Source organism: Zonotrichia leucophrys, chromosome 7, assembly GCF_028769735.1.
Source record: "Zonotrichia leucophrys gambelii isolate GWCS_2022_RI chromosome 7, RI_Zleu_2.0, whole genome shotgun sequence".
Taxonomy (NCBI): Eukaryota; Metazoa; Chordata; class Aves; order Passeriformes; family Passerellidae; genus Zonotrichia; species Zonotrichia leucophrys.
The window spans coordinates 37,240,562-37,263,898 of NC_088177.1; the positions used below are offsets into that span (position 1 = coordinate 37,240,562).

A 23,337-nucleotide genomic window follows, 5' to 3' on the forward strand; every position below is an offset into this window, starting at 1 on the left:
ACATTTTCCCCTTCGAGGAGAGCCTCCCCTCCTGTCGGGTCCTGCTGGGAATAAACACAGGGAAAATCAGGCTTGGAGTCAAGGCTGAGCTTATCAGAGCTGGGTCAGGTAAGAGAGGGGACCTGGAGCTGCTGCCAGGGGCAGGACACAGGAATAAGCAGGAATAGATCAGGAATAAGCAGGAATAAGGAGGAATAATCTCCATTAGGAAGCAAGGAAGGGAGGAAGGATGCTCCACTTGGCTGGCACCGTTCACCATCCACCCAGTTCCACCCATTGATGCCATTTGGGATTGCTGCTTTTCTAGGTAATGTGGAAAGAGCCCAAACACACCGTGCCTCCCACCAGAGACCCCACACCTCACTGATTTTGGCAATTCTTGTTAAAAAATAAAATAAAAATAAAATTAAATAAAACAAATTAAAAAATAAAATAAAATTAAAAATAAAATAAAATAATAAAATAAAATAAAATAATAAAATAAAATAATAAAATAAAATAAAATAAAATAAATAAAACCTCTGCAGCATCCAAAAATTCCCCCCTGCTTGGGCAGCACTGCACAAAGTAGGAAAAAAACCAAGTGTAAGCCACGAATGTGTTTTGAAACACCTGCATCAAATGAATTTTATAGTAATTATGGCAGCTACAGCCCTGACAGCTCTCACTGACATATCCACAAGCCTGGAATTCACAGGGATGCTCCCCCCCACCTCTATTTATATAAGGAGATGGGAAACTTCCTGCTAAAGGCCTCTGCCAGATGTGGCTGGGTGGAGGAACAGCTGGAAAAATCCCCTCTGCGTGGAACCCTGAGGCCTCCAAAGGCAGTGGGAATCTACGCACAAACGAGGGATAATGGAAAGGCATTTCCTGTCCTGACAGCAGCATCCCGGGTCTGTCTGTCCCTCCTGGATGCAGGGATGCTCACACACACTGAAGGATGGGGGCCAGGCCCTCCCTACCGCTGGATTTGGGATATTTTGGGGCTGGGGATGGACCCAAAAGGTTTCTGAATGCAGAGATCACCAGCAAAGCCTCAAATCCGGGCTGTGTGAGGAAAAAAGGGATAAGTGTGGGGGGGGGGGGGGGAACAAAGGGTGGAAGGGGCAAGAATTGTTTAGAAATCGCCGAGACAATGGTCTGCAAACTCCTCTGGAAGCGCTTTAAATTTAGCCTGGGGTTAAATATAGAGCAGGGGGAAACCCAGCCCCATCTGTTTATACCCGAAGCCACAGACAGCATCCGAAATGAATGGTGGGGGGGAAGGAAACCAGTGGGCGACCAGAGCACACCCTGACAGCGCCAGCAGCTCCTCAAAGGCACCCACACCTGCTTTTCACGCTGCTTTTTTCCCTCCTGTGAGGGACAGGGAATGCTGCAGGGTGAAAATCCAGCCCTACGAGCCAGGGGGACCTGCTGCCTGCTCCCCCCATGCCAATAAATCCATCCCAACAAATCAGGGCCCCACGGAGGGGATATTTTTCTTTCCCAAATCCTAAGCAGGCTTTGCTGGGAGCTGGGGAAGGCTTTAGGGAAGCCCTGGTGAGCAGATTTCCATGGGTGCATCCTCACAGCTTCCTGGCATGGATGGTGCTGCCCCTGCATTGAACCTTCCCTGGGCAGTGCCCAGCACCCTCTGGGGGAAGAACCTTTTCCTAAAATCCAACCTGAACATCTCCAGCACGGAGCTGCTCCCTCAGGTCCCTCCAGGCATGGAGCAGCAGCAGGTCTGGGGCTGGTGACAGTGTCACATCTTGCTAAAAATGCCACATTTACTAACACTTCACTGAAAACGAAACCAAACTTTTCCTGCAGCACTTGAACACGCAGCTGCAACACTTCCTGGTGTGCAGAAGGTTAAAAACAACTTCTGAAAATTTGTCTGGTAGAATTTATCCCAGAAATCCAACTCTGCAGGCCCCCAAGACCCCCTGGCACAGCAGAGCCCTGTCCTGCCCAGCTCCAGCCATCATTCCTGATGGGATTATGGGATGGACACACCTCTGGCTGGACACTGAGCTACCAAACACACACCACGGGCACCCAGCCACGCTAGACAGGGAAAAATCCTGGGAAAAAGCCCAACCCCACGTCTTGGAGCAAAGAAATGCAATCATAAAACCACGGGAACACCCAAAAGCGCACAGCCTGAGGGTGGGAGGGAGGGAAGCAGAATCTGCTGCTGGCCAAGGGAAGGTTCTCTCCAACAAGAACTGATGTGGTGCAGGTGGGAGAGGAGCCCTCAGTGAGGGGAAACCCCCGGTGCCAGGAATTTGGGCTGATAAGAGGCAGGGCTGGGTGGTACCAAGCACCAGCAGGGCTGGAGAGGGAGCCAGGTCCTTGCAGGGGCAGCCGAGGAGCTGCCAGCAGCAAAGGGACATTCCTGCACATCCCTGTGCACGTCCTTGCCCATCCCACATTCCCAAACCTACACCCCTGGTGGGATGGATCCCCTGGTCCATCCCACCAGGGCAAATCCATGTCTGTGGAAGCACAAGGAACAGAAGCCACTGTGACACAGGACTGGTCAACTCTGCCAGAACTACCACCCTGTTCTCCCTGGAAAATCCACTGAAAGCCTCTCAAGACTGTGGTGCAAGCTCCAGAGAAATCTCCCACCCTACTCTTGGCCACAAATTGAAAATTGAGGGAAAAAAAATAAAAAATGGAGGTTCTAATCAATCCCTCATCATCCTCTCCCCGCAGCAGAGCCAAGATCAACTCCAGGCACTTGCTGCTTTATGGCTTTTAATTTGCTTTTTCTTCCTCCAAAGTCGAGTTCCTCTGGCTCTCCCACAAACACAGAAGTGTTTTTGGAGGTTTCTTTTAAAAACAGTCGGCTTTGCTTGGATATGAGCAAATTTCAACTTTTCCCAGGGAGGAATTCATGTCCCAGAGCCACAGCGCTCCCCACAACGCTTGTCCCACACAATTTGAATTTACTGCAAATGCTGCTTTTATCAATCACAAAACCCCCAGTAACTCCAATCCATGGGGGCAGATACAGAAAAGACCCCTCCACATCCTGGGGACACCCCAGCCCTTCAAAATTCCCCAGTAACTCAAATCCATGGGGACGGATGTAGAAAAGACCCCTCCACACCCAGGATGACACCAACCCACTGCAAGGTGCAATGGCCCTACAAAAACAGCTGTCAAAAGCCCCAGAGTGACCAAAACTTCCAAATTTTAGCCAACAATCTGATTTAGGAACTTGGTTTTGCCCTGTGAGTTCTTCACCTTCAAGATCTCCCCCATGGCTATGACACAATACAACTCTCTCCCCACATTTCCCCCCAGTGGAAAAGGATCCCATGGAAAAGGAATTCCCTCCTTTTCCCATGCTTGTACTGACAGAGATCTTCAGGCAGGTAGAAAAAGCACAATGCCCTTGAAACTGGCAAGGTGAATCCAATTCAAACATCAGCACAGCCCCTCCCAGCTCCTCTGCAGCCTCCTGCAAGGCTGGGATGGCTTTGGAAGCAGCTGGTGGCAAGTTACAGACTGATGATAACATTGAGACTCATCTCCTGGTGATCCAGGTCTTTTCCATGAGCCTTGCTGGTGGAGATGGCTGGGGAAGAGCTGGCTGCTGTTGGGATTTTCCCCTCAGAGGGTTGGCCCAAGCATTTTCCCAGCGTGATTCCAGCCATGCCCGGTGATTCCTGACCCCGCTGCCTCTCTCTTATCTCCTCCTCCTCCCTCACCGCTTGTGTTTGCCAAGCCAACGCTTTCATCTTCCAAAGAAAAGGGAAAAAAAAAAAACCCACCCAGGCCAAGCAGAGATAAAACCACCCCTAAAGACAACACCAAACACCAGCTCTTTGTACCAGGAAGAACAGCCTGGTGTGAACCCACACGTCCGTCCCAGCGCGAGGAGCTGCCAGGAACACAACACCAAAGGGCTCCTTTAGTCCCTTCCCCAGCAAACAAGAAGGGACTTGTGGAAGCGTCAGGGCCTCCCAGCCCTCCTCACGTCCCAGGGCTGTGCTTTGGAGCCCGTTCCCAGCGTGTGATGTGGGAATGGCTGCACCCAACCCCGTGCCATGCTGTGCCCTCCGCTCCCCGTGGAAAAATCCTGCCCTGGAGCTCCAGCTTGGCTCAGCTCCTGCTGCCAGGCAAGGGCACGCCAAGTTGGATGGAGAAGGGAGGGGAATGAAGGCAGTTTGGGCTGAGTGTGTGCTGCTGGTGCCTGGTGTCCATCACAGCTTCCCTGCCAGGGATGTCATCCTTCACAGGCAATGGGAGAGCTTCCTTTCATAGCAGCCACTCTGGAGCACGAGGAATATCCCCCTGGAGATCCATCCCCAGCTGCATGAGACTCAGATATAAATCAGTCTTGAGGGTGGGAAAAGGAAGTTTTCCCTGCAGGACCTCCTGTGCTGCCCAGCACTGGTGCCATGGCACAGGAGGGTCCTGGAGATGCAGAAACCACCCTCGGGCATCCACAGCAACCTCAAAGCCCACCCCAAATCCCTGGAAACGGTGCTGGCATGGCAGAGGTTTAAAGAACCTCTAAAGGAAGGTGCTGCACAAGGCAGGAACACCTGTGAGGTTCACAGGGACACAAAAAAGCTTTTCCTAGGACAGCAGCCCAGGTCCTCCCGCTCCACAGCGACAAAACCACGACACGCACGCCTGTCCTGATAACACAGGGAAGCAAAGAAAGCTGGACCTGCTTCCATGGTTTCAACACTACCACAGGCTGCAAGACCAGCCTGGGATTCCCAAAAACAACCAAGGCAGAGGGATGTCACCAGTGGGATGGTCCTTGGTGCAAGGGACGCTGGTGGAATGCCGGCACGGAGAGCGCGGCGCTCCCAAGAGGAGATCCCTGCATTCCACAGAGCCAGGTAAAATCCCAGAGGTGCTGGCTGCCCACACATCTCTTGGTGAGGCTGTGAGATCAAGGGAGGCCTCAGTGGGGACTGTTCTGCAGCCTCACCTGGACCTCTTGGCCAGGGAAGGGAAACTCATCTCCATCAGGAGCAGAATCCCATCTGATGTCCACCAGCCCTCGTGTCAGAAGAGGCAGAGTTCAGTCTGCCCCTGCTGTGTGCTCAATGTTCTTGCAAGAGAAAAAAACAATTCCTAATTCAGGCAGGGCACTCCTAAAGGTGCTCTGGCTTTTTATCTGGATGGATGCTCCTCTGGCAGGGCAAGGAGTTTAATCCAGACAAGTCCCATGGGCACCAACAAAACCATAAAAAACCAAAGTCACATCCAGTGCTGTGCTCCCAGAGGAGTTAAACACAAAAGCCATAAACTCAAGCTTTAAAAGCCTTGGATGGAACAGGAGTCCAGGAGAAAACTGTCCTCCTCCAAGCCCTCACAGCCCCTCCAAAGCCCTTCAGAAGCCCAAGAGTCTGGCCACAGCCAAAGCAAGGCTTTGAAGGATGCTTAGGGCCAAAAGAATGGTCCAAATGTCTCTCAAAGCAGGGAAATTCAGATTTGAGCTGGATCAGGCAACAGCCCAAGCTCACACAGGCAATCAGTGGTGGAGGAGAAGTGAAACCCAGATTCCCAGAGCAACACAAAAAGACACTTCTAAAGAAAAGATCCTGCCAGAATCACCAGGACAATGCACACAGACACCATGGTCACCCAGGAGATCTCAGGCCAACACCCACAAAGAGCAGAGTAAGGGAAACCATGGAAGTCAAAAAGAGGGGAAACAGCTTCCCACCTCTGAGGGTGCTGCAAGAACCATCTCATGGCCACCCAAGGGGGCCACTCAGCCTCTCCTCCCCATCTCAAACCAACCAGATCCATGGGAGTTTGAAGGCAAAAGGTACTAATTGAGAAAATCCTGGAGCAGCTCGATATTGCCGCAGTCATTCCCGGCAGCTTTGCCCTCCTAGGATAATTTGGATGCTAATTTGGCCATCAAGAGCTGTCAAAACCAAAAGTCCCTGAACTGCTGAGCTTCCCCCAGGAGGAGATGATGACAGAGCTTTGGACACTTCAGAGCCCTGTCCCCATCACCCTGCAGTGGCTCTGCCCTTGCCTGGCGCGGAGGAGCTGCTGCAGTGCCACGTGTCCTCCTTGCTCCTGGCTGGAAAACCAGCCCCACCAGCGTGACCAGGGAAGGGCAGGCACAGCAAAGTCACCCGTGCTGCTGGCTGGACAGGCTGCCACCACAGCTGGGGCAGAGGGGACAGCACAAAGCTCCAGGGATGAGCTGCAGAGCACCAGGAGAGATGAGGCGGCTCCCAGCAGGTCAGCACAGACAGCTCCATGCTGCTCTCCCAGCCCAAGCACTCCACCAAGACTGATCCATCTCCAGGTATCCTCAGTCAGGAGGTCCATTTATGGGGGAAAACAAGGGGTTTTGTTCCCAGCTTGCCACCTGGACACCAAGGAATGATGAATGAAACCTCTCTGGATTCCAAGAACTGGTCCAGTTAATCCAAGAACTGGTCCAGTTAATCCAAAATTAAACCCCCTTGGTTTAATTTTCTAGCACACCTTCCTGATTAATCCATCAGTGATCTGCTGCTGGATTACAGGACACCCTCAGCTATGCTGAAAATGCTGACAGGCGCCAAAAACCTTCCTTTCTTTCCTCTCTTTGAGCAGAAACAAACAGAATCAGCACATTGCAAAGAATTCCCTCAAAACAGCGGGGTTTTTTTAAGCTCCTCTTTGGTAAACATTCCCAAACCAGATTGCCAGGGACACCTGGGTTTAAGCAGCTTAACCCTTTGCTGGAGTTCATGGGAAAGGAAAGAGGGGGGTTGGTTGCTCCATGGGATGCTCCATGCTCGATCCAATCTCACAACCCAGGGATTTCCATGTCAGGAAGAGGGCAGGGATACCCGGAGAGCAAACTCCGAGGTGATGATGCAAGGATGTGGGGACAGGTCAGAGAATCATGGAATGGTTTGGCTTGGAAAGGACCACCTTAAAGTTTGTCTCATGGGCAAGGACACCTTTTACTAGCCCAGGTTGCTCCAAGCTCCATCCAGCCTGGTTTTGGGCATTTCCAGGGATCCAGGGGCAGCCACAGCTGCTCTAGGCAGTGCCAGGGTCTTGCCACTCTTTCAGGGAAGAATTTATTCTTAATATCTGATCTAAACCAACCAGAGGCTGGATTAGGACCTCTCAGGTTTGACCTCACCTGCAGACCCATCCCAGAACGTGTTCCTGCCTCCATCCAGAGCAGGCCTTGGACACCACACCCATTCCGAGGACACAAAGAGCACCTGGCTCGTTTCAGGTGGCTTTCAGCAGCCCAATTCCTCACTTTAACACAGTTCAGAGCTTCTCCAGGGGTGGGGATGAGCTTTCCAGGTGCAGACACCTACCTGTGCCAGCCAGGAGGGTGCCTGAGATGCACCAGAGCCGGCTGCTGTTTATGCAACACAGGAGCAAGCACCGCGCCTGCTTGTTTAATTAATTACCCCCAAATTAAAGCCCAGCAGACTGCACAGAGACTCCCTGCAACCTGCACATTAACTCAGCCTGGGGGTGAGGGAGGTCAGACAGCACCCAAGCAGTGCCTCCAAGCGTTTTCCACAGCATCAGGAGTGCCGTGAAGGGGGAAAAAAACCCCAAACAACACCGCTCACCCCCATCTCAGGTTTTGTTGTTTCGGTCTGGCCATGTTAAGAGCCGCCCAGTCCCATCACCGTGGGTCAGATGGCTGATAATAAACCAATTTCATCATTTTTTAAGCCCCAAATGTTTATGGGCAGGCTTTATCTGCAAACAAAGACACGAACTTTGAGCCGCAGCTTTGCGTCAGTTTGAGAACAGGCGAGGCTGTGCCGGGATTAACGCGGTGCCAAAGAGAGCCAAAGTCCCTTCCCTGCAGCCCCCATCCATGTGTGATGGCAAAGCTGCCTCTCTGGGCCAGGACACAACCCTTGGCACAACATTTTGGGCATAGATGCCCCTTATTTAGCAAGATGCTTTGGCGCAAAAATGGTAATTTATTCAAATCTGGAAAAAACCTTTGCTCAAAATTACTCCCCTTGCTGGATGGAGCAGGGTGGAATCTCAAACACATTTTTTTGCAGCAAAACTGAAATGATACCTGAAAGCCATCCTAGAGCCACGGCAGGCTGTTCCCTGCTCACAGCAGAGCTTTATTTTCTTGAGAGGAGCAATTTCTACAACTCAAGGACGAGACACCTCCCACGAGTGCATCAGACACAGGAGCATCCCTTAAAAATCGAGCCACCACGGAGGGAACATCTCCAGAGGACAAGTTATTCCCCAGGAAGTCACCCCCAGGCAAGGCTGGAAGGGGACAGACCTGCCCTTGCCCAAGAGGAACCTCGGAGCCACGTGCTCCGTTCATTCCCACTGTGATTTCACAGAATCCCAGGAATTCCCACCGAGATTTCACTGAAAATCCCAGAAGGGTTTGGGGTTGGAAGGAGACCTTAAAGCCCTTCTTTGCCCATACCTGGGCAAACAAACCTTCCACCAGACCAGGCTGCTCGATTCCCACCTGTAAGACAGCACAGAGCTGAATTTTGGGGGTTTGGAGCTTGAATGAGGGGTGAAGCGTTATCAGCTGTGATAAGGGGTGGTTTGGGGCCAACCAAGTGCCCAAATTAGAGGAGACAAGACAAAGCTTGTCCTCTGTCTCTACAAGAACAGCTCTTTTCAAAAAGCAAGGACTAAACTGAGGTTAGAAAGCCCCACATAGCACCCCTGGCTCACATTCCCTGTGAGCAGCACAGACCCCCCCTCCATTTGTGGGTTCCTGTGGAGAACAACTCCAGCCCCACCACCAGCCCTGCTCTGAGGCTGCTCTGACAAGCTCAGAGATGTGTTTTTTAATTTCCAGACCCAAAACATGGGGCTCTGAGGCTGCTCTGACAAGCTCAGAGATGCGTTTTTTAATTTCCAGACCCAAAACATGGGGCTCTGAGGCTGCTCTGACAAGCTCAGAGATGTGTTTTTTAATTTCCAGACCCAAAACATGGGGCTGCCAGCAGCAGGAGAAGGCAAATCCATGGCACCTCCAGCGACCTGCCCAGACAACACCTCCTGCTCCCAGCATCTCCCACAGCAACATCAACATCCCAGATTTTTTTTTTTTTTCCCTATCAGGACAGAGCTTTTTCCACATCTCGTTGTTGGTCACAGCAGATGTTGTGGCAGTGATGGGACAGCACTGCCAGGAGAGGCAGCACTGAAAGAAAGCCACCCCGAGGAAAAGACCTGGAATTCCAGGGAATGGGAGGTGGTTTACAAGGGCCTGGAGGGACAGGACAAGGGGGAATGGCTTTAAAGTGACAGAGATGGGATACTGGGGAGGAATTGTTCCCCATCAGGGTGAGGCTGCCCAGAGAAGCTGTGGCTGCCCCTGGATCCAAAGCCAGGCTGGATGGGGCTTGGAAAACCTGGGATAGTGCAAAGTGTCCCTGCTCTGGAATGAGGTGAGCTTTTAGGCCCCTTCCAAGCCAAACCACTCCGATTCCAAGCAGGACACAGCAAGAACTTTCCAGGAGCTGAGGATGCTCTGCAGGGTCAGGCTGGAATTAGACACGCTCCTGATGAGGGAAAAAACTCCCTAAATATCAACCCAATGCAGATGGACCTTTTTTTTTTTTTTCTTTTTTTTTTTTAATTTTTAATTAAAACTTGCTTGAAGTGCCACATAAAAGAAGTGAAATCCCAGGCGCAGCTGACGCATCAGGAGAGATTTATATTTAGAAGAAGGACTTAAGTACTCAGTCAACAGGGGGAAAAAAAAGGGAACTTTTTCAGCCGGGTCCAGAAGGAGGAAAGAAAACCAACAAGGAGACAGTCACCACCACCACCCATTATTCCTTAGGCAACATCCACTTTGGATGGCATTTTAGCCTCCCAACAAGCCACTTTTGCAGTGAATTCAGCTTTTTTTTTGGCCTGTAAACAACATTTACAGCCAGAACACATGATGTGCATCACAAGACAACTGGCACCAGTATTATTTTTAAATACCATCAGCTCTGCTTTTAACAGGACGAGGGGAAATGTGTTATTGCTCGAGCATAAAACAAATATATTGAGGCGATTAAAAAAGAAAAAAAAAAAACAAAAAAAAAAGGAAAAAAAGCCATTCCCAAGTTCCACAGAGTGAAGATTTAAAGAGAGATAAACCAGAGCACCGCCAGAAAGACATAATCCTTCAAAATCTGCCATTCCTCCTGCTGCATTTATTCATCTGGGAGCTTTCAGTCCAAAAGTCAGAGCCCTGCTTAGCCGGATATCCGATCGTTTGCTGGGCCTCATCCCAAATTTCTCCAGCATTACTCACTTTTTTTTTTTTTTTTTTTGGTGTGAGCAGGAAGGGGGATGAGGATTTTCTGGTGAAAGGCAGAAGTGTTTGCAGCACTGTGGAGCGTGGGATTTCCATGGAATAGGCTCAGACCTCTGCTTCCAAATGATTCCCATGCACAGAAGAAAAAAGGGATCAGGGAGATGCACAGTTTTGGAGCTGAGGATGAGCTGGGAGCCCTTCAGGAATGATTTTAGAGCCCATTTTTGGAGGCATGGGCACCACAACTGCAGGGACCACGGTTTAACCTCTCCACAGAGCAATGCCGTGCCTCAGTTTCCCCGCGCCGTTCCCCAGTGGTATCCAAACCCTCCAGGACACACATTCCTCCCTTTTGCCCCAAGGATTCATCTCCACCTGCCAGCACTGAGGTTCCCATCCCAGCCAGGAGAACCAGCTTCCCTCAGGATGTGGGTAAAGCCAAGCTTTACAACAGGGAGCTGGGATGGGGATGGAGCAGTCACAGAGCAGAGGAAGGGTTAAACACTCCCCCTTCCCAAATCCCTGCTCCAGGGCCCCATCCCTGCTCCAGACCCCGCATTCCTCTGCTCAAACAGCCTGCAGGGCTTCCCCCTGCTCACTCTTTCCATGCCTGGCCGTGTGTCCTGGATGTTTTGGATGTTCCAGGAGCTCCTGCTCTGCCCTGGCAGGAGCTGCAGGGATGTGCCAGCAGCACGGCCATGGAATGCTCTGGGCTGGAAACACCTCAAAGCCCACCTCATTCCCATGGCAGGGACACCTCTGCACTGTCCCAGGCTGCTCCAAGCCCCATCCAACCTCTCCTTGGACACTTCCAGGGATCCAGGAGCAGCCACAGCCTGCCAGCCTCACAGGGAACAATTCCTAATCCCCAATATCCATCCCTGTCCTCCAAACCAGTGCGTTTAAAGCCATTCCCCCCTCGTCCTGTCACTCCCTGCCCTTGTCAAACAGCTCCCAGGAGCAGGGATGGATGCTCTGGAGAGCACAGCACATCCCATGGGGATCTGGATGGCTCCCTGTGTCCTCCCCATCACCAGGGTGGAGCTGCTGCCACCTCATTCCATGGATCTCAGCAGGCTCTGCAGGAGCCCAGATGGACCATCTGGCTAATTGAGTTAATTAAAGCGTTTTTCCAGCAGCCATTGACTCTCAGGCAGCTCTCCCTGGGGAGCAGGGGCCACAGCTCAGGAGCAGCTCAGGAGAGATGGAAAAAATTGCTTGGAAGAAGCACTGAGGGCACTGAGCTGCTCCTCTGCAGCACTGGCTGGCTCCAGCAACTCCCAGGGAAAACAAAATAACCCCAAATCCCCCAAAACTTCACCGATTTGGCAGGACGTGAAGAGCCAGGCAGGGGAGGAGCGCACCACAGGGATGTCCCCATCCCAGAGCATCCTTCCCAAGCAAATCTTGGAATTTTGAGCTGGTCTGGAGCAGCACAGGGGCTCTGCTTTGCTGACAAGGTAATTGCCACCCTCCACGGGTAACAAACTCCTTGTCCATTCCCAGAAAAGCAAGGAAAACACTTCCAAAGACTCCAGGAAAGCCTTGTTTTGGGGTCTCACTCCCTGATAAGCTCAGCTGCTGGAAAGGAGACGCTTTCTGGGATGCTGATATAAAAAAAAAAAAAAAGACACAAAACATCCTAAAATAACCCATCCTGGTGCTGGGGATGCCAGGTTTTCATCCTTTTTCCCTAAAAAAAACCCCTTGTCCCACCTGAGCAATCTCTGCAGAGGTATCACAGGAACCTGCAGCCAACAGCAGCCACAGGGAAGGAGGAGCTGGAACAAGGGAGGACAAGCTGTGGGATGCTCCCTCCCTTCTCCTCCTTCCTTTTTCTGGGATGCACCCCCATGCTTCCCCTTTTTTTTTTTTATTTACTCCCATCTCCTCCTTTTGAGGGACACCCTCATCTCCCTCATCCTTTTTTAAATTTTTCTTTATGGGACACACTCACACAGCTCCTCTTTTTTTCCAGGACACACCCACACAATTCCCTTCTCCTTCTGTGGGATGCACAGCTCTTTTTGTCCCTGCCCCTCCAGCTTTTTCCTGGGATGCACTCATGCATCTCCTCCTCCTTTCTCTGGGATGCACCCCAACCTCCTCCTTTTTCTGGGATGCACTCCCCACCTCCTCCTTTTTTTTTTGCAGGATACAATCACACAGGTCCTGCTTTTGTGGGATGCAGATCTCTCTTTTCTTTTTTTTCCAGGATGCTCTCAAGCGTCTTTTTTTTTTCCCCCTTTTTTTTTTTTTTTTTTTTTGCAAGGACCACTTGCTCCCAGGCCCTTTGGGAACGATTCCCTGCACTTCCTCAAGGGTTCCAACAGCTCAACCTGCCCCAAAAGTGGAGCCATACACACCCAAAAACCTGACCCAAAAATCCCCACTGAGCATGTTCGTGGCAAAATAAGCAGGGAGGGGATCTGGGGCAGAGAGCAGAGCCATTCCCAAGGCTGGCTTTCCCTGCTTTTCCCTGGGAAATGCTTCCCAGAGCAGCCCCACCCCGGGAGCCCTAATCTGATGGCAGGTTTTCAATGGAGCAGCCAGGATGGGGAGGGAGAGAGGCTGGACAAGGGGGGGAAAGAAAGCAAGGAAATGCCTCTGAGGTGAGGAGCTTTTTTTTTCTCTGGCTGGGGCCGCCTTGCTTTGCTTTGCTTTTCTTTGTTTTATTTTGTTTTATTTTATTTTGTTTTGTTTTGTTTTGCTCGCCCGCCTCCAGCGCTGCCATTTTCCGGAAGCCGGAGCAGCGCTGGCTGGCTGGCAGAGAAATGGGAAGTTTCTCTTTGTTTAATTCGAGCAGCCTCTGCTCCGAGGGACCAAGCAGAGCTCCCCCCCAGCTGCTCTGGGAACGGATGCGAGGCAGGAGCGGGGAGCAGCAGCAGGGAATGGGGCAGGAATTGGGGATTTCACATCGGACACGGCTCTCGGTGCCCGGGATGTGTGTGAGAATGGAGAGGCTTTGGCCGAACTCCCTGGTGACCACTGCATCCATTATTCCACTTCCTGGGGCTTTTTCCTGCTCCTTTTCTCCATGCTTGACCTGTGGAGGTGATTTTAGGTGGATAACTTGAGCACCTTTCCCCCCACCACACCAACAAAACAAGGGATGCTGCACCCAGCCCTGCACACACTAAGAAATCCAACCAAACCCACTCTTGGACTTATCCTAGATTCACAACTCAGGGTTATGAATATGGGATAAAGAAAAAGCTGTGATCCCAAGGAAAGACCCTTGGGATCACATAAAACACCCCCTGCCCTGCTCCTCTCCCTATTGTTCAACTCCAAAAAAGCCTTTTTCTCCCTGTTCCTAAGGAAACAGCCGGTGCTGCTCAAAGGAGGCCACACACCACGCTGACCCTGCCCTCCAAAAACAACCTGGAACACTTTATGGGGATGGCCTAAAGCCCTTGATCCAGGCAGGGTAGGAGGAGGGCAGCAGCTGGATTTACCCCTGGAGAGAGGGAAGCAGGGATGAGCTGAAACCAGGAATCTCTGCTGGGCCCAGGTTTTCTGGAATCAGCTGGAAAACATCTGGTTCGGCTCCCTGGCTGTGATTTCCTCTCCCAAAAATGCTGGGATGGTCCCCAGGGCGACCCTCCCATGGGGCAGGGGAGGAAGCAACTGCAGGGAATGAGCAGTGAAAAGGAAAATCACCATCATCATCATTATTATTATTATTATTAAAGTTTTCCATTATATTTATATTATTATTATTATTACTATTACTATTATTATTACTATTACTATTACTATTGATATAGTTTCCCCCATCACCTAATGGGACTGCAAACCAGATGTGCATCACCAGCCCTCCAATTTACACAAAGGCAGCCAGGTGATGAAAAATATGAAAAAAATATGAAAAATCACCCAGTGCCAGAATGGTTTGGGTTAGAAGGGATCTTAAAGCTCATCCCATTCCATCCCCTGCCATTCCAGGGACACCTTCCACTATCCCAGGCTGCTCCAATGTCCAGCCCTGGGCAATTCCAGGGATCCAGGGGCAGCCACAGCTTTTCTGGGAAAACTGAGCCAGCACCTCACAGGGAAGAATTCCTTCCTAATATCTCACCTAAACCAACTCTCTTTCATTTTGAAGAAACACAAAATAAGTGGCTGGGCCACCTCCCACCTCTGCATTTCCACCTACAGAGGTTTGAGGCTACCGATTTACTCTCCCAAACTGAAAGAAATTGGGGAATCAGGCAGGAATTGGGAAAGTCCCTGCCCATTGGAATGGGATGAGCTTTAAGGTCCCCTCCATCCCAAACCAATTCTGGGATCCTGTGGTGATCCTGCAAGCAGGAGATGGGATGTGCCAGCTTCCCACAGCTGGATTTGACACAGCTTCTCTCCTGGGTGGAGCAGGAACAGCCACTCGGGTAGGAAAAAGCAGGAACACTTTTCTAGCCCCAGGAATGAGAGAGAGCATCATGACTCTGCCATTGATATGCCAGCTGGGAATGGAAATGGAAATGGGAATGGGGAATGGGAATGGGAAATGGGAATGGGAACAGCTGCCTCCTGGCATTGAAAATACCCCCCTGCACAAATCCACCAGCAGGTTAAAAACAGAAATTTCCCATGGGGTTCCCAATGGAGGCCACAGAAGATTGGGATTAAAGCCAGGAAATGTTGCTGGTGGTGCACTGATTCCTCCCAAAAATATGCAACCCTCCCAAAATGCCAACTTCCCAGCAGAGGGACAAAAATCCACTCCAGGGGGGAGCACCATGGAGGAGTTGGAAGTTTTATGGTCTGCTCTTTGATCCATGAAAAACTGACTTTTCCCTGGGAAACACCTGGGCCTGCAGCCCCCCTGAGGCAGCAGAGGGATTCCATGTGCATTCCTGCATTCCCTGCTGCTGCTGGGAGCCATCCCACACATCCCCCATCCTGACTCCCACACTTTTCTTTAGGAGCCCACAGGAACAGAAATACACAGAAATCACCCCAAGGACCCCAGGGCACAATGAGGAGCACAGAGACGGGGGAGAAGCCACAGGTACCCTCAAAAATCACCCTTCAGTGTGGATGGCTGTGGTGTTAATGTGCTCACTGGAGCACTAAAAGCCAGATCCGAGCTGCTGGGAGCAAGTCCTGTTTTTGGGAAGCAGAGGGACTTGCCAGCACAAGCACGTGCCAAAGCTGCAGGTCCTGCAGGAGCCTCCTCCCTTTCCCCCCTTCCTCAAACCCCAAACAATATTTGGGGCCACGGAGGCAGCTGGGGCTGCAGATCCCTCTGAAAGCAGCAAAACTCATCATCAATGACCAGCACAGCTGCCCTGGTGTCCCCACAGGCTGGTGACAGGGCTCAGCCCCACCACCTGCAGGGCTTCTCCTGCCCCCAGTTCCATCAGAGGGATATTCCCTGTGCCAGCACCGGAACAGCCACGTGCTCCCGGCCCAGCCAAGGCTGGCACAGCCCTGCCAAGGCCCCCAGACAATGCCAGCCCTGTGCCCAAGCCCTGGGCAGGGCCAGTGCCGGCCAGGAGGGAGCCCAGGGCAGCAGCTCCTGCTGAGGGAAGAGATGGGGGACACGTTCTGTGCTTTTAAACCTCGCTCTGCAAATTCTGGGGAGAGGCTTGGATGGGTCCTGAGCTGGTGCTGGCAGTGGAGAAAATGCCCAGAGGGCAGGGAACCCCACACCCTGCTCTCCATGAACACCCTGCTGCAGCCATCAGAGAACCCCAGGATGGTTTGGGTTGGAAGGGACCTCAAAGCTCATCCCATCCCACCCCTGCCATGGCAGGGACACCTTCCACTGTCCCAGGCTGCTCCAAGCCCCATCCAGCCTGACCTGGGACACCCCCAGGGATCAGTCACAGCTGCTGCACAGCACCTCACAGAGCAGAATTCCTCATTCCTAATCTCCCATCCATCCCTGCCCTCTGGCAGTGGCAGCCATTCCCTGTGTCCTGTCCCTCCATCCCTGGTCCCCAGTCCCTCTCCAGCTCTCCTGGAGCCCCTTCAGGGACTCTGAGCTCTCCCTGGAGCCTTCTCCTCTCCAGGTGAGCACCCCCAGCTCTCCCAGCCTGGCTCCAGAGCAGAGATATCCCAGTTAATAAGATTTCCCCGTTAATAAGATATCCCAGTTAATAAGCAGGAACACATTTCCCAGTGGGTTGATCCCTTGTTCCAAAGCTGACTCACCACTGGTCACTGGGGAAGTCAACATTTGGCTACAAAACTTTCCTGGGTGTTTCCATCTCTGCTCTCTGTGACAGGGACAGCACACGAGGGAGTGGCTGGAGCTGTGTCAGAGGGGGTTTAGGCTGGATTTTAGGAAAAGGTTCTTCCCCCACGGGGTGCTGGCACTGCCCAGGCTCCCCAGGGAATGGGCACAGCTGCCAGAGCTCCAGGAATGTTTGGACAACACTCCCAGGGATGCACAGGGTGGGATTGTTGGGGTGTCTGTGCAGGCCCAGGGGTTGGACTGGACAATCCCTGAGGGTTCCTCCCAGCTCAGGAAATGCCATGATTCCATAAAAACCCATCCTACCTCCTCACCACCTCCCGTGGAGCCCTGGGGACAGCCCACAATGCTCAGGTGCTTTCAGGAGGGATTTGGGGCAGGAGAGAAGAGGCAGGTGCCAAACATGAGGTGAGGGTATTTGCATTCCCTCCTGTGCCAGCTGCCAGCAGAAATCCACCCAGGAGGGGACACAGCTCTCAGACCTCCCCTGGAAAGAAGGAGACTGAGGAGGATGCAAATCCCCCTGCACAGACAGCCCCGGCCACAAAAAGCTACATTTCAATGCTTTTCCCATTAAAACAAAAACAAAACACACACAGAGTGTCTAAACCACCTCCTTACCATCCCCACAAGCTCTTGAGAGCAACCCCACCAGGCTAAAATAAATATTTTAGCTTGGCAAATAGTTTTCCTCTCATTAAAAGGCAAACACAATTAGGATGTCGAGCGCCGGCTGCAATCGCTCCACGCTGCTCCGGCTCCGGTTGATTAAAAGTAAGGGAGATGCTATTTTTGAAAAGCACATTCCCTTCCACAGCCTGAACGGGGTTATTTTGGACATGCAGAGCCATGGAAAGCTGGCATCTCTGCCTGCAAAATTCCCCAGCCAGAAGGAGATGGGGGGTGGTGAGAAAAATGGGAATTTTGCTGTGAGTGACCAGGGGGGTGAAGCTTGCTGTGGGAAGGACATGGAAAGCTGAGGGAATCATGGATGGTTTGGGACCAGAGATGCTGTCCCCTCTTCAGGGTCTGGGACCAACACAGCTGTGCAGGAGCCAGGAAGGAGGAGATGTGAACAATCTGAGGAGCCTGGAATTCTTTAGGCTGGAAAAGCTCTGTGGAAGCCTCAAGCCCAAGCATTAACCCAATGCCAAACCCACCCCTGTCAGACCTACAAGCAATCCCAGGGGGATGTTACTCTCATTATCAAGAATTTTTTTCTACTTTAAGGCAAATTTAAGCATCCAGGCTGGAGGAAACCAAGGATGGATCCTTATTCCAGAGCCCAGCTGGCAACACCACACAGCCCCAACTCCAACTCCTACCCAAGCTCCACTCAGCATTATTAACTTTTAATTTATATATTAATTAACAGCCAAAAGTTAATCATTGCAAATCTCAGGGAGGCTGGAGAGGGGAGGAAGGCAGAGATGGGCATCCCAGAGCTGGGAATTTGCATCCACCTGATCCCACATCCCACAGCTCCGCTGGGTTTGGGGGCTTTGATGCCACGTGGTTTCATTTGGGCACAGAACAACCTCACAGTCCCTGCTGTCCCAAAGTTACGCCGAGCCTAAACTCCTGAGCAAGCAGGGATCCCAGGAAATTGGTGTTCCTGGGAGCCTGCAAAATTCCACCTCTTCCACCCAGCAGCAATAGCTGGGAACTGAGGCTTCACAGCATCCCTGGACCCAAAGCCTCCCTGGATCCAAAGCATCCCTGGACCCAAAGCATCTCTGCTCCCAAAGCATCCTTGGCCCCAAAGCATCGCTGACCCAAGTCCTGACCAAGCATCCCTGGACCCAAAGTCTGCTCCAAAGCACTGCCAAAGATCCCTGGACCCAAAGCATCCCCAGACCCAAAGCATCCCTGGACCCAAAGCATCTCTGCTCCCAAAGTATCCCTGGACCCAAAGCATCCCTGGACCCAAAGCATCTCTGCTCCCAAAGCATCCTTGGCCCCAAAGCATCCCTGGACCCAAAGCATCCCCAGACCCAAAGCATCCCTGGACCCAAAGCATCTCTGCTCCCAAAGCATCCTTGGCCCCAAAGCATCCCTGGACCCACAGCATCCCATGACCCAAAGCATCCCAAACCGAGCCCTGGCAGCATCCCTGCTCCCGCGGCATCCCCGGGCAGCCAGCAGGGAGCAGAGAGGGCATTGGGCGAGCTGGGAAAGCCCTCCTGGAGAAGGCACGCCGGGCACAGCCGCTGGAATGCGGCTCGGAGCGTCCCGGCGGCGCCGATGGGGAACGGGAGCGCTGCCGGCCGCGGGACACGAGCGGTGACAGCGGCAGGGTGACAACAGCCCGGACAGCCGTGTCCGTCGCCGTGGCAGTGCCAGCGGGACTCGGGGGACAACGGGAGTGCAGACACAGGGCACAGGGACGGGGACACGGAGCCGCATGTGCACCCTGACACGGCACATGGCAGCGGGGACAACAACACCGAGCACAAAAGGCGGCCACACGCACAGGGGACACGGGGACACGGGCACACAGAGTCACACACACGCAGGGGACACAGTCACACAGAGTCACACAGACACGGGAACACAGTCACACACAGTCACACACATACAGGGACACACAGGGACACAGACACAGGGACACAGTCATACACACAGGGGACATGTGGCACGCACAGTCACCCAGGACACACGCACAGAGTGGCCCACAGAGGACACTCAGAGTGTCACACACTCAGACACCAACAGGACACACACACACAGTGACAGCCTCACGGAGTACATAATGTCACACACACACAGAGCCCCACGGAGGACACTAAGAGTGTCACACACACACACAGTGACAGCCCCACGGAGGACAGTGTCACACACACACAGTGACAGCCCCACACTCAGAGTGCCACACACACACAGTGACAGCCCCACGGAGGACACTCAGAGTGTCACACACACAGTGTCACACACACACAGGGTCACACTGCCACACGCGGACACGCGACACTTGCACACAGTCTCACACACACTGCACACGCGGTCACAAGCCCACTCCCGGTGTCACACACGGTGTCACACACACACAGCCACTCTCGCTCCCTCTCTCCCCGGCCGCCTCCCCGCGCTCCGCCGCTGCCTCAGCCCCGACCCTCCGCCGCCGCCTCCCTCCCTCCTTCCCTCCGCCGCCGCCACAAACTTTTCCCCGCTGGCCCCGGGATCCCTCGGGAGCCGCTCCCGCATTCCCCGGGCTCGCCCCGCTCCCAGCTCTCACCTGCGCCCGCTCCGTCCCCGCCACCGCCGCCACCGACACCGAACCCGGCCCCGCTCCCGCTCCCGCCGCGCTCCGGGCGCGCCCCCGCCGGCACCGGCCGCGCGTGCCCGCCCCGCTGACGTCACGGGGCGTGGCATGGGCGTGGTCGGGGCGTGGCCCCCGCGGAGGGCGGGAACGCGGGGGGTGCCGGGCGGGGGAAAGGAGGATGGTGGGGGGACGGTGCTGGTGTAAAACATGTGGGGAGGGGAGAAGGACGGGAAAAGCGGGATGGGGGGAATGGGAATGGGTCCTTGTGCAAGGGGGGAGTGCGAGCCACGCCCAGCCCGGTGTGAGCGCGGGCACACCCGCCGTGGTCACACTCGCCGTGGTGACACTTGTGGTGGTGACACTCGCGGTGGTCACACTCGCCGAGGCGGCACTCGCCATGGTGACACTCGCCATGGTGACACTCGCCGTGGTCACACTCGTGGTGGTGACACTCGCCGTGGTGACACTCGCTGTGGTGGTCGCACTCACGGTGGAAAAGGAGGGAAAAGGGGGTTGTGCTCCCTAAAATCCCATAGACTGAGGGAGCATCCCAGCCTGGGATGCAGGGTTAGGAAATGGGCTGCCAGGAGCATCAACGCAGCAGGACAGGCATGGACACAAAGTGCCGTGTGAGTGTGGGCATACTTGCGGCGGTGACACTCAAAACTTGGGGGAAATGAGGTTTTATCCCCCTCCAGGCCTTACCCCTCCGACTTCTTTTTTTTGGCTGTTTTGGTCAAGCTGCGAAATCCTGGCCAAGCAGAAATCCCGCCCCTGTTGCTCTCCCCGGGTGGGAAAGGCAGGAGAAACGCGGAGGAAAAGGCTGAGCTCTGGTTTCTTGGGTTAAACACTATCAGAGAGTGGCTTCCAGCTTTTTCCGCTGGAAAAAGGGGGTTGTGCTCCCTAAAATCCCACAGACTGAGGGAGCATCCTGGCTGGGATGCAGGGTTAGGAAATGGGCTACCAGGAGCATCAACCCAGCAGGACAGGCATGGACACAAAGTGCACCCAGAGCTGGTGGCCACCAACAGCCCCACAGTGTCCACCTCCCGTTGGGACACCCTTTGGAAAAGCAGCTGAGTGAGAAATACTGGAGCAGATGGGTCTGGGCTGCTCGAGCCGCTGCTCTTCCCACCTCCCTCCTTGTTTTTTCCTGGGTTTAATCGGGACCTGATGATTAAATTTCCTCTTCCTGGTGCTGGCTCCTCCTGCGCCCAGCGCGGCAGAAGGAGACGGAGTTTTGGCCGGGCTGGGACAAAAGTGGGGTGGCAAAGGGGTGGCTGTGGGTCCTTGTGTGGCCAGACCCCATCCTGGGGGTCAGCTGGGGCTTGCCAGCCTCATCCCACGTTTTCCTGGCTCCCCACACAGAACCACTTCAAAGCAGCCTTGGAAGCTCTTCTCTGCTGTGTGATTTTGGGAGCTTTGGGGTTTCTCCAAGGGGAGCTCCCTGCAGCTGGGTAACCCCGTTCTCTAACTGCAACAGGGCACTTCCCTCCTTTTTTGCCAGTGGAAAACACTGGGATGGCACCTGGGATGAGCTGGGCTGGGTGCTGTCCCCATCTGTGCCTTGGCACCAAGCCTGGGGTGCTCCTGTCCCTCTGCTCCTGCAAAACTCTCATTAAAATCAGTATTTCAGTTGCTTCTGAAAAGCAGAAGCAACTTTTTCTTTTCTGGTGTGATTCCCCATCTTTTTGGATACTGAAAAGTCCAAGTTTATTCCTGTCCTGGGCTGGCACCTCGAGTGGCTTTGGGGACAAAAATGTTTTTCCCAGTGGGAAGGAGGAGGTGTATGAGAATCTGCAGTTCCAGCTCAGCATCCTTTGGCTAAAAACCACATTTCCAGGTGCCATAACTGTGCTTGGACTCCATTAAAAATCCGCAATTTGTGGGTGACAACAGTTGCAGCTTTCCCAGCGCTCAGGATGTGCCTTGGGCACGTTGCTGGTGCCGAGCCCGGGATGGAGGGATGAGAATTCCACCTGCACCCATCCCTCTCTGCTTCCTGAGAGGTTTGCAGTGCCCAGGAGCAGCTCAGAGCAAGGCAGCAATCACGGGGAGCAATTAATATTGGACAGAATGCCCTGAGGAGGCTTTTCTGTGGTGCTGGGATTCCATCCTGCAGGAATTCCATGGTAAAGTTCATTTCTCTGTGTGTTCCCCTCTGGGGTGTTTCTCAGGCACAAATCTGGGTGGAAATTTTTGGTCTGAGCAGTTCCTAGGGACAGGGCTGCTCCAGGATGGCATTCCCATGGGTCAGGTGTGTGAGTGTAGCCAGCTTATTTTGGGAAGAGAGCAGCTCCTTTCTGCTCTGCTGCTGCCTTGGGAATTGTGGACAGGTGTCGCAGACATCTTTCATGGAAAATCCTTTCCTTAGGATTTTTCCTCCTGAGAAGCTGAGAGGCCTCAGGAACAAAATGTAAACAATGGTTATCTGCTGCTGCGGAATGCAACAGGTGGATCTGGGATTGGTCTCATGCTGGTTGTTTCTAATTAATGGCCAATCACAGCCCAGCTGGCTCGGACTCTGTCTGAGCCACAAACCTTTGTTATCATTCTTTCCTGTTCTATTCTTAGCTAGCCTTCTGAGGAAATCCTTTCTTCTATTCTTTTAGTATAGTTTTAATGTAATATACATCATAAAATAATAAATCAAGCCTTCTGAAACATGGAGTCAGATCCTCGTCTCTTCCCTCATCCAAGAACACTGTGAACACCACCACAAACAGGAGCTGGACATCCAGACCTGGCTCTGCTGAGCCCCAGCAACACCAATCAGGGCTGCTGGAGCACGGATCCCCCTCACCAGGGGGATCACACAATCCCAGAACCATGGATTGGTTTGGATCCCATCTCATTCCAAGCCCTGCAGGGCCAGGGATGCTCTCACAGACACAGCAGCAGCTCAGCCACGAGCCCTGAGCTCCCAAAAACTCCCAGAAGGGAGAATTCCCAAACCTGACCCTGATCAGATCCGCTTCCACATGGGATATCAGAGCACCCCAAGCCCCAAAACCTCCCAGAAGGGAGAATTCCCAAACCTGAGCTGATCCACTTCCATGTGGGATATCAGAGCACCCCAAGCCCCACGTTTGCTGCTACGGCCAAAGGGAGAGTTTTTCCATGATCCTGCAGTTTTGGTTGGATTCCAGGGAATCCCTGAGCCTGTATCATGCTCTGGGTGGCTTTCTGGAGCTGGGGGAGCCACCACTAACCCAGGGTTGTTAAATCTACCTTGGCTGCCAAGGTAGGTTTAATAACCCCGGGTTAGTGTAGCACTCCCCTGGGGCGAGCTCTTCCCAGGCCAGCCTTCCCCTTGCTGAGAATTAATTACAGCCCTGATGGTTAATGACAAATAACTGGCAGGGTTGGATGTCCCTCTTCTCCTCTGGAAGTTATTGACTCCTGCCTGGGAAGCAGCAGCAGCAGCTCCTTGTTTGCATCCTGAGGCAGCGCTCCCAGGTGTTTGCACAAAGGGGTTCAGGAGCTGCATGGAGCCAATAAATCCCAACAGGATTTGTGTTCTGCAGGTATAACATTCCTGCTCCAGAGCCAATTACCCTCAGAAGTGCCTCGTAAACGAGGCTTGCCTCATTAGGAGCTGGCAAA

At 53.1% G+C, this 23,337-nt stretch overlaps 1 protein-coding gene across 1 annotated transcript in view; it reads right to left on the reverse strand.

The window, feature by feature from the left end:
• SH3BP4 (SH3 domain binding protein 4) overlaps nt 1-19,802 on the reverse strand; it is a 35,621-nt gene extending 15,819 nt beyond the window's left edge. Inside the window, exon 1 of the mRNA XM_064718001.1 lies at nt 19,705-19,802. The gene's annotated coding sequence lies outside the window, so the exon portion shown is untranslated. The remainder of the gene's footprint in view (nt 1-19,704) is intronic.
• Nucleotides 19,803-23,337: the final 3,535 nt, after the last annotated feature.